Genomic DNA, 9,612 nt, shown 5'->3' with positions numbered 1-9,612 from the left:
TTATTTTTGGTAAGTATGCAGTGTGCATATACATACTGAAATCTAATCATGTAATTTGCATTAATTCATTTAGTTAATGTGTCTCCAGTACTTACTTATATGTACTTTTATCTATATTCTGTATGGATTTATGTAGTTAGCATGGATGTCTTTAGTAATATCTTAGATTATAATGTTAGAAAATGACCACCCACAAACACATACTTATGGGGTAAATGCTTTCAATTTTTCCTTTTTCAATTTACACCCAGGTTTTTGAAACCTGATTCAAGCATAGATTAAGATAAAGCTGTAAATGGATAAGGAAGTGTTTGGGAAGCTTGGGCACCACAATAAAGAAGTGCAAAGATCTGAGTAACATTTTACATTAGAGCAAATGAATTAAGAAAGGAGCTACAATGAAGACTTAAGGGCTATAAATATAACCCCCACATATGAAAGAAGAGAAAGGTAGGTTCTAAGTATAGCTTTCAAGTTTCTAAATCAGCAGGTCATTGAAAGGAAACATTTCTTCATGAGATGCTTTACTGGAGGAAACTGAAAGCCAATAAAGCAACTGGTTAGTAAGGATGTATATAGATCCTATTTTACTGGAAGGGTGGTGGATGGCTGGAATAGACTAAACAAAGAAATGGTGGATGCTTACAGTTTACAAAATTGTAGAACTATTGTGTAGAAATTGGTGAATATCGATATAATCATTTTCATTTCTATTATTACAATTATTATCAACATCAGTAGCACTGATATCATTATACAACCCCAAGACCCCTTTTATGGGGCTTCTGCACCTTTGTGACTATCCAGGAACAAGGGAATGATAAACTCATTTAGAGCAAGAAGTTCCTCAACAATGCTGTACAACTTTCCATCCATACATGATGATACAACCACACTGTAGGTGACCTCTTCCCCAAAGTGTGTCCACTTGTGAATGGAGTCCAATAACACCAAGAGATAAGAATAAACAGGTAAACAAGTAAAACCTTCATTGATATAATATTACTATAACTTTTGGTTGCTATGGAAAGTTAGACATTTTCATAGGCTGTTTTTTCTATAAAAGTGCAACTTATCTTTATGATGAACCTTGACCTTCATAGCTCTCCCAACTATCTTTTTCATTTATCTATATTCTTTTTATCATACTTCGTCGCTGTCTCCCACATTAGCGAGGTAGCGCAAGGAAACAGACGAAAGAATGGGCCAACCCAACCGCATATACATGTATATACATACACGTCCACACACGTACATATACATACCTATGCATTTCAACGTATACATAAATACTCATGTATATAATTCATACTTGCTGCCTTTATTCATTCCCGTTGCCACCCCGCCACACATGAAATGACAACACCCCTCCCCCACACGTGTGCGAGGCAGCACTAAGAAAAGACCATAAAGGCCACATTCGTTCACACTCGGTCTCTAGCTGTCATGTATAATGCAACGAAACCAGAGCTCCCTACTTACATCTAAGCCCCGCAAAACGATCCACGGTTTACTCCAGACGGTTCACATGTCCTGGTTCGATCCATTGACAGCATGTTGACCCCGATATACCACATCATTCCAATTCACTCTATTCCTTGCATGCCTTTCACCCTCCTGCATGTTCAGGCCCAGATCACTCAAAATCTTTTTCACTCCATCCTTCCACCTCCAATTTGGTCTCCCACTTCTCCTCGTTCCCTCCACCTCTGTCAATCTTTCCACACTCATTCTCTCCATGTGACCAAACCATTTCAATACAACCTCTTCTGCTCTCTCAACCACACTCTTAATATCACCACAAATCTCTCTTACCCTTTCATTACTTACTCAATCAAACCACCTCACACCACATATTGTCCTCAAACATCTCATCCCCAACACATCTACCCTCCTGCACACAACCCTATCTATAGCCCATGCCTCGCAACCATACACCATTGTTGGAACCACTATTCCTTCAAGCATACCCATTTTTACTTTCCGAGATTATGTTCTCGCCTTCCACACATTTTTCAACGCTCCCAGAACTTTTGCCCCCTCCCCCACCCTGTGACTCACTTCCGCTTCCATGGTTCCATCCGCTGCCAAATCCACTCCCAGATATCTAAAACACTTCACTTCCCCCAGTCTCTCTCCATTCAAATTTACCTCCTAATTGACGTGTCCCTCAACCCTACTACCTAATAACCTTGCTCTTATTTACTCTCAGCTTTCTTCATTCACACACTTTACCAAATTAAGTCACCAGTTTCTGCAGTTTCTCACCCGAATCAGCCACCAGCGCTGTATCATCAGCGAACAACATCTCACTCACTTCCCAAGCCCTCTCATCCACAACAGATTGCATACTTGCCCCTCTCTCCAAAACTCTTGCATTCACCTCCCTAACAACCCCATCCATAAACAAATTCAACAACAATGGAGACATCATGCACCCCTGCTGCAAACCAACATTCACTGAGAACCAATCACTTTCCTCTCTTCCTAGTTGTACACGTGTCTTACATCCTCGATAAAAACTTTTCACTGCTTCTAACAACTTGCCTCCCATACCATATACTCTTAATACCTTCCACAGAGCATCTCTATCAACTCTATCATATGTCTTCTCCAGATCCATAAATTATATTTATTTATTTATTTTGCTTTGTCGCTGTCTCCCGCGTTTGCGAGGTAGCGCAAGGAAACAGAAGAAAGAAATGGCCCAACCCACCCCCATACACATGTATATACATACACATCCACACACGCAAATATACATACCCATACATCTCAATTTACACACATATATATATACACACACAGACACTACATATATACACATGCACACAATTCACACTGTCTGCCTTTATTCATTCCCATCGCCACCTCACCACACATGGAATAACATCCCCCTCCCCCCTCATGTAAGCAAGGCAGTGCTAGGAAAAGACAACAAAGGCCCCATTCATTCACACTCAGTCTCTAGCTGTCATGCAATAATGGCCGAAACCACAGCTCCCTTTCCACATCCAGGCTCCACACAACTTTCCATGGTTTACCCCAGACGCTTCACATGCCCTGATTCAATCCACTGACAGCACGTCGACCCCGGTATACCACATCGATCCAATTCACTCTATTCCTTGCCCGCCTTTCACCCTCCTGCATGTTCAGGCCCCGATCACTCAAAATCTTTTTCACTCCATCTTTCCACCTCCAATTTGGTCTCCCACTTCTCCTCATTCCCTCCACCTCCGACATATATACCCTCTTGGTCAATCTTTCCTCACTCATTCTCTCCATGTGACCAAACTATTTCAAAACACCCTCTTCTGCTCTCTCAACCACGCTCTTTTTATTTCCACACATCTCTCTTACCTTTACATTACTTACTTGTTCAAACCACTTCACACCACATATTGTCCTCAAACATCTCATTTCCAGCACATCCACCCTCCTGCGCACAACTCTATCCATAGCCCAGCCTCGCAACCATACAACATTGTTGGAACCACTAATCCTTCAAACATACCCATTTTTGCTTTCCAAGATAGTGTTCTTGACTTCCACACATTCTTTAAGGCTCCCAGGATTTTCACCCCGTCCCCCACCCTATGATTCACTTCCACTTTTATGGTTCCATCCGCTGCCAGATCCACTCCTAGATATCTAAAACTCTTTACTTCCTCCAGTTTTTCTCCATTCAAACTTAACTCCCAATTGACTTGACCCTCAACCCTACTGTACCTAATAGCCTTGCTCTTATTCACATTTACTCTTAACTTTCTTCTTTCACACACTTTACCAAACTCAGTCACCAGCTTCTGCAGTTTCTTGCATGGATCAGCCACCAGCGATGTATCATCAGCGAACAACAACTGACTCACTTCCCAAGCTCTCTCATCCCCAACAGACTTCATACTTGCCCCTCTTTCCAAAACTCTTGCATTCACCTCCTTAACAACCCCATCCATAAACAAATTAAACAACCTTGGAGACATCACACACCCCTGCCGCAAACCTACATTCACTGAGAACCAATCACTTTCCTCTCTTCCTACACGTACACATGCCTTACTTCCTCGATAAAAACTTTTCACTGCTTCTAACAACTTGCCTCCCACACCATATATTCTTAGTACCTTCCACAGAGCTTCTCTATCAACTCTAACATATGCCTTCTCCAGATCCATAAATGCTACATACAAATCCATTTGCTTTTCTAAGTATTTCTCACATACATTCTTCAAAGCAAACATCTAATCCACACATCCTCTACCACTTCTGAAACCACACTGCTCTTCCCCAATCAGATGCTCTGTACATGCCTTCACCCTCTCAATCAATACCATCCCATATAATTTACCAGGAATACTCAACAAACTTATACCTCTGTAATTTGAGCACTCACTCTTATCCCCTTTGCCTTTGTACAATGGCACTATGCACGCATTCCGCCAATCCTCAGGCACCTCACCATGAGTCATACATACATTAAATAACCTCACCAACCAGTCAACAATACAGTCACCCCCTTTCTTAATAAATTCCACTGCAATACCATCCAAACCTGCTGCCTTGCCGGCTTTCATCTTCCGCAAAGCTTTTACTACCTCTTCTCTGTTTACCAAATCATTTTCCCTAACCCTCTCACTTTGCACACCACCTCGACCAAAACACCCTATATCTGCCACTCTATCATCAAACACATTCAACAAACCTTCAAAATACTCACTCCATCTACTCACATCACCACTACTTGTTATCACTTCCCCATTAGCCCCCTTCACTTCCAGTTTCATAAGAGAAGAAGTGGACCAGGCAGTATGATACAGTGGTTAAACTGATGAAAACTACTATTGACGTTTGTGTAAATAAATCATATATTTCCCTTTTCCATAGCCAGAGCTTGAACCATTATGTGACATTCATTTTCCATTTCATTTCCAGCTAGAAGTTTCAGTTTTCTAAATTATTTCATACATTTTTCATATATATATATATATATATATATATATATATATATATATATATATATATATATATATATATTTTTTTTTTTGCTTTGTCGCTGTCTCCCGCGTTTGCGAGGTAGCGCAAGGAAACAGACGAAAGAAATGGCCCAACCCACCCCCATACACATGTATATACATACGTCCACACACGCAAATATACATACCTACACAGCTTTCCATGGTTTACCCCAGACGCTTCACATGCCCTGATTCAATCCACTGACAGCAAGTCAACCCCGGTATACCATATCGCTCCAATTCACTCTATTCCTTGCCCTCCTTTCACCCTCCTGCATGTTCAGGCCCCGATCACACAAAATCTTCTTCACTCCATCTTTCCACCTCCAATTTGGTCTCCCTCTTCTCCTCGTTCCCTCCACCTCCGACACATATATCCTCTTGGTCAATCTTTCCTCACTCATTCTCTCCATGTGCCCAAACCATTTCAAAACACCCTCTTCTGCTCTCTCAACCACGCTCTTTTTATTTCCACACATCTCTCTTACCCTTAGGTCACTTACTCGATCAAACCACCTCACACCACACATTGTCCTCAAACATCTCATTTCCAGCACATCCATCCTCCTGCGCACCACTCTATCCATAGCCCATGCCTTGCAACCATACAACATTGTTGGAACCACTATTCCTTCAAACATACCCATTTTTGCTTTCCGAGATAATGTTCTTGACTTCCACACATTCTTCAAGGCTCCCAGAATTTTCGCCCCCTCCCCCACCCTATGATCCACTTCCGCTTCCATGGTTCCATCTGCTGCCAGATCCACTCCCAGATATCTAAAACACTTCACTTCCTCCAGTTTTTCTCCATTCAAACTCACCTCCCAATTGACTTGACCCTCAACCCTACTGTACCTAATAACCTTGCTCTTATTCACATTTACTCTTAACTTTCTTCTTTCACACACTTTACCAAACTCAGTCACCAGCTTCTGCAGTTTCTCACATGAATCAGCCACCAGTGCTGTATCATCAGCAAACAACAACTGACTCACTTCCCAAGCTCTCTCATCCCCAACAGACTTCATACTTGCCCCTCTTTCCAAAACTCTTGCATTCACCTCCCTAACAACCCCATCCATAAACAATATATATATATATATATATATATATATATATATATATATATATATATATATATATATATATATATTTTTTTTTTTTTCACACTATTCGCCATTTCCCGCATTAGCGAGGTAGCGCTAAGAACAGAGGACTGGGCCTTTGAGGGAATATCCTCACCTGGCCCCCTTCTCTGTTCCTTCTTTTGGAAAAAAAAAAAAAAAAAAAAAAAAACGAGAGGGGAGGATTTCCAGCCCCCCGCTCCCTTCCCTTTTAGTCGCCTTCTACGACACGCAGGGAATACGTGGGAAGTATTCTTTCTCCCCTATCCCCAGGGATAATATATATATATATATATATATTATGCTGGGGATAGGGGAGAAAGAATACTTCCCATGCATTCCTCACGTGTCGTAGAAGGCGACTAGAGGGGATGGGAGGGGGGGGCCAGAAATCCTCCCCTCCTTGTATACTAACTTTCTAAAATGGGTAACAGAAGAAGGAGTCATGCGGGGAGTGCTCATCCTCCTCGTAGGCTCAGATTGGGGTGTCTAAATGTGTGTGGATGTAACCAAGATGTGAAAAAAGGAGAGATAGCTAGTATGTTTGAGGAAGGGAACCTGGATGTTTTGGCTCTGAGTGAAACGAAGCTTAAGGGTAAAGGGGAAGTGTGGTTTGGGAATGTCTTGGGAGTAAAGTCAGGGGTTAGTGAGAGGACAAGAGCAAGGGAAGGAGTAGCACTACTCCTGAAACAGGAGTTGTGGGAGTATGTGATAGAATGTAAGACAGTAAATTCTAGATTGATATGGGTAAAACTGAAAGTTGATGGAGAGAGATGTGTGATTATTGGTGCATATGCACCTGGGCATGAGAAGAAAGATCATGAGAGGCAAGTGTTTTGGGAGCAGCTGAATGAGTGTGTTAGTGGTTTTGATGCACAAGACCGGGTTATAGTGATGGGTGATTTGAATGCAAAGGTGGGTAATGTGGCAGTTGAGGGAATAATTGGTGTACATGGGGTGTTCAGTGTTGTAAATGGAAATTTTAAAAAGAGAGATATACATAAGTATACGTATGTAAGTAGGAGAGATGGCCAGAGAGCGTTATTGGATTACGTGTTAATTGACAGGCGTGCGAAAGAGAGACTTTTGGACGTTAATGTGCTGAGAGGCGCAACTGGAGGGATGTCTGATCATTATCTTGTGGAGGCGAAGGTGAAGATTTGTATGGGTTTTCAGAAAAGAAGAGAGAATATTGGGGTGAAGAGGGTGGTGAGAGTAAGTGAGCTTGGGAAGGAGACTTGTGTGAGGAAGTACCTGGAGAGACTGAGTATAGAATGGAAAAAGGTGAGAACAAAGGAGGTAAGGGGAGTGGGGGAGGAATTGGATGTATTTAGGGAAGCAGTGATGGCTTGCGCAAAAGATGCTTGTGGCATGAGAAGCGTGGGAGGTGGGCAGATTAGAAAGGGTAGTGAGTGGTGGGATGAGGTAGTAAGATTATTAGTGAAAGAGAAGAGAGAGGCATTTGGACAATTTTTGCAGGGAAAAAATGCAAATGAGAGGGAGATGTATGAAAGAAAGAGACAGGAGGTCAAGAGAAAGGTGCAAGAGGTGAAAAAGAGGGCAAATGAGAGTTGGGGTGAGAGAGTATCATTAAATTTTAGGGAGAATAAAAAGATGTTCTGGAAGGGGGTAAATAAAGTGTGTAAGACAAGGGAGCAAATGGGAACTTCAGATCCATAAATGCTACATACAAATCCATTTGTTTTCTAAATATTTCTCACATACATTCTTCAAAGCAAACACCTGATCCACACATCCTCTACCACTTCTGAAACCAGACTGCTCTTCCCCATTCTGATGGGGAAGAGCAATACATGCCTTCACCCTCTCAATCAATGCACTCCCATATAATTTTCCAGGAATACTCAACAAACTTATACCTCTGTAAATTGAACACTCACCTTTATCCCCTTTGCCTTTGTACAATGGTACTATGCATGCATTCCGCTAATCCTCAGGCACTTCACCATGAGCCATACATACATCGAAGATCCTCACCAACCAGTTAACAACACCGTCACCCCCTTTTTTATTAAATTCCACTGCAATACCATCCAAACCCACTGCCTTCCTGGCTTTCATCTTCCGCAAAGCTTTCACTACCTTTTCTCAGTTTAACAAATCATTCTCCCTGACCCTCTCGCTTCGCACACCACCTCGACCAAAACACCCTATATCTGCCACTCTATTTTCTAACACATTCAACAAACCTTTTCCATAGGATATAAAAAATATGCAGAATGCTCTAAATCACTTTTACTATGTGTAAGGAGTCCGTTGATATGCATTTCTTCCACATCCTAATTTTTCTGTGCCTAATGTGAAATTTTAGCACATTTTATCTCACTTCCCTCTACTTCCTTCTCTTTCCTTTTGACTGTCACTTTCTTTCATAAGGCAAAACTTCATCATAAAAAATTCCACAACTTCAGAAACCCTGAAAATTTTCTCAAAATAACTTTTCTAAAGAGGGAAAAGGGAACCAAAGTAATTAATGCAAACTTTGCTCACAGTACTTTTTCCTTAGTCCCAGTAAGATAAAAGCAGTACAAGGGAAATATACTGTTAGAAAGGAGAGATGACCTCTGACAAATTTGGTGTTGCACAAGAAGTTAAGTTTTTGAGTTCTTTTTTAAATGCAAGAAGAAATTTGAAAATAGAAAGCACCAAGCAACAAACAGCTTGTAAGAAATCTGGATTTTGTTTTAGTTATATCTGTGCTACTTTCTTCATTTTTTCTTGTATATAGATTTCCAAAGCTTCTTTTACTATATCATAATGTACTATAACTTAGGTGTTACAGTAAGCTCCACCTTTCATTTTCTTGTTCTTCCAAACTCTGTTAACTTATTTATTGCTTTAAACACAAATCTTATGCATTCTCTTACTTATTCCAGTATCCATCTATGCAACTTTCTTTAAATTCATATAATTCATTGATGGCCAGTTACTTAAGTTTTCCTATTCTAGTATATCTCTCACAACTATACCTCAGTTTAACCCTCACAAACTCTATTGCCTAATTTCATGTTAAACAGTTAATACTGCATTTTAGACACCAATACACTTTTTGCTGCAACATACTGTGTATTTCAGTTTAAGCTTTGTCCTTCATAATACACTTGTTCTTTATTCAAAATATATTTACAATTTAATGATAAAAGTCAATCACATCTTTACTATGTGATGGATGTGTAAAACACTTTACACCACACACACATCCACCTAAAAAAGCCTAATATACTGCATTTACAAACAGGATGCCCAGTGCCAGTAATGGCACCCCAAGCGCATGCACCCAACCTTTACACATACACATCTCTTACCTGTTTGCACAAAGTGGTACTTCTGTATACTTAGTTCTACCACAACTATTCATCAACTCTTAAACAGACTGTAATATGGTTTAGCGTAACTTCTATCCCACATAATTCGCCTAATACCTCACCACTTATTATGAAAAGGGT

This window comes from Panulirus ornatus, chromosome 48, assembly GCF_036320965.1.
Source record: "Panulirus ornatus isolate Po-2019 chromosome 48, ASM3632096v1, whole genome shotgun sequence".
NCBI classification, from domain to species: Eukaryota; Metazoa; Arthropoda; class Malacostraca; order Decapoda; family Palinuridae; genus Panulirus; species Panulirus ornatus.
This window is presented reverse-complemented; position numbering follows the sequence as displayed.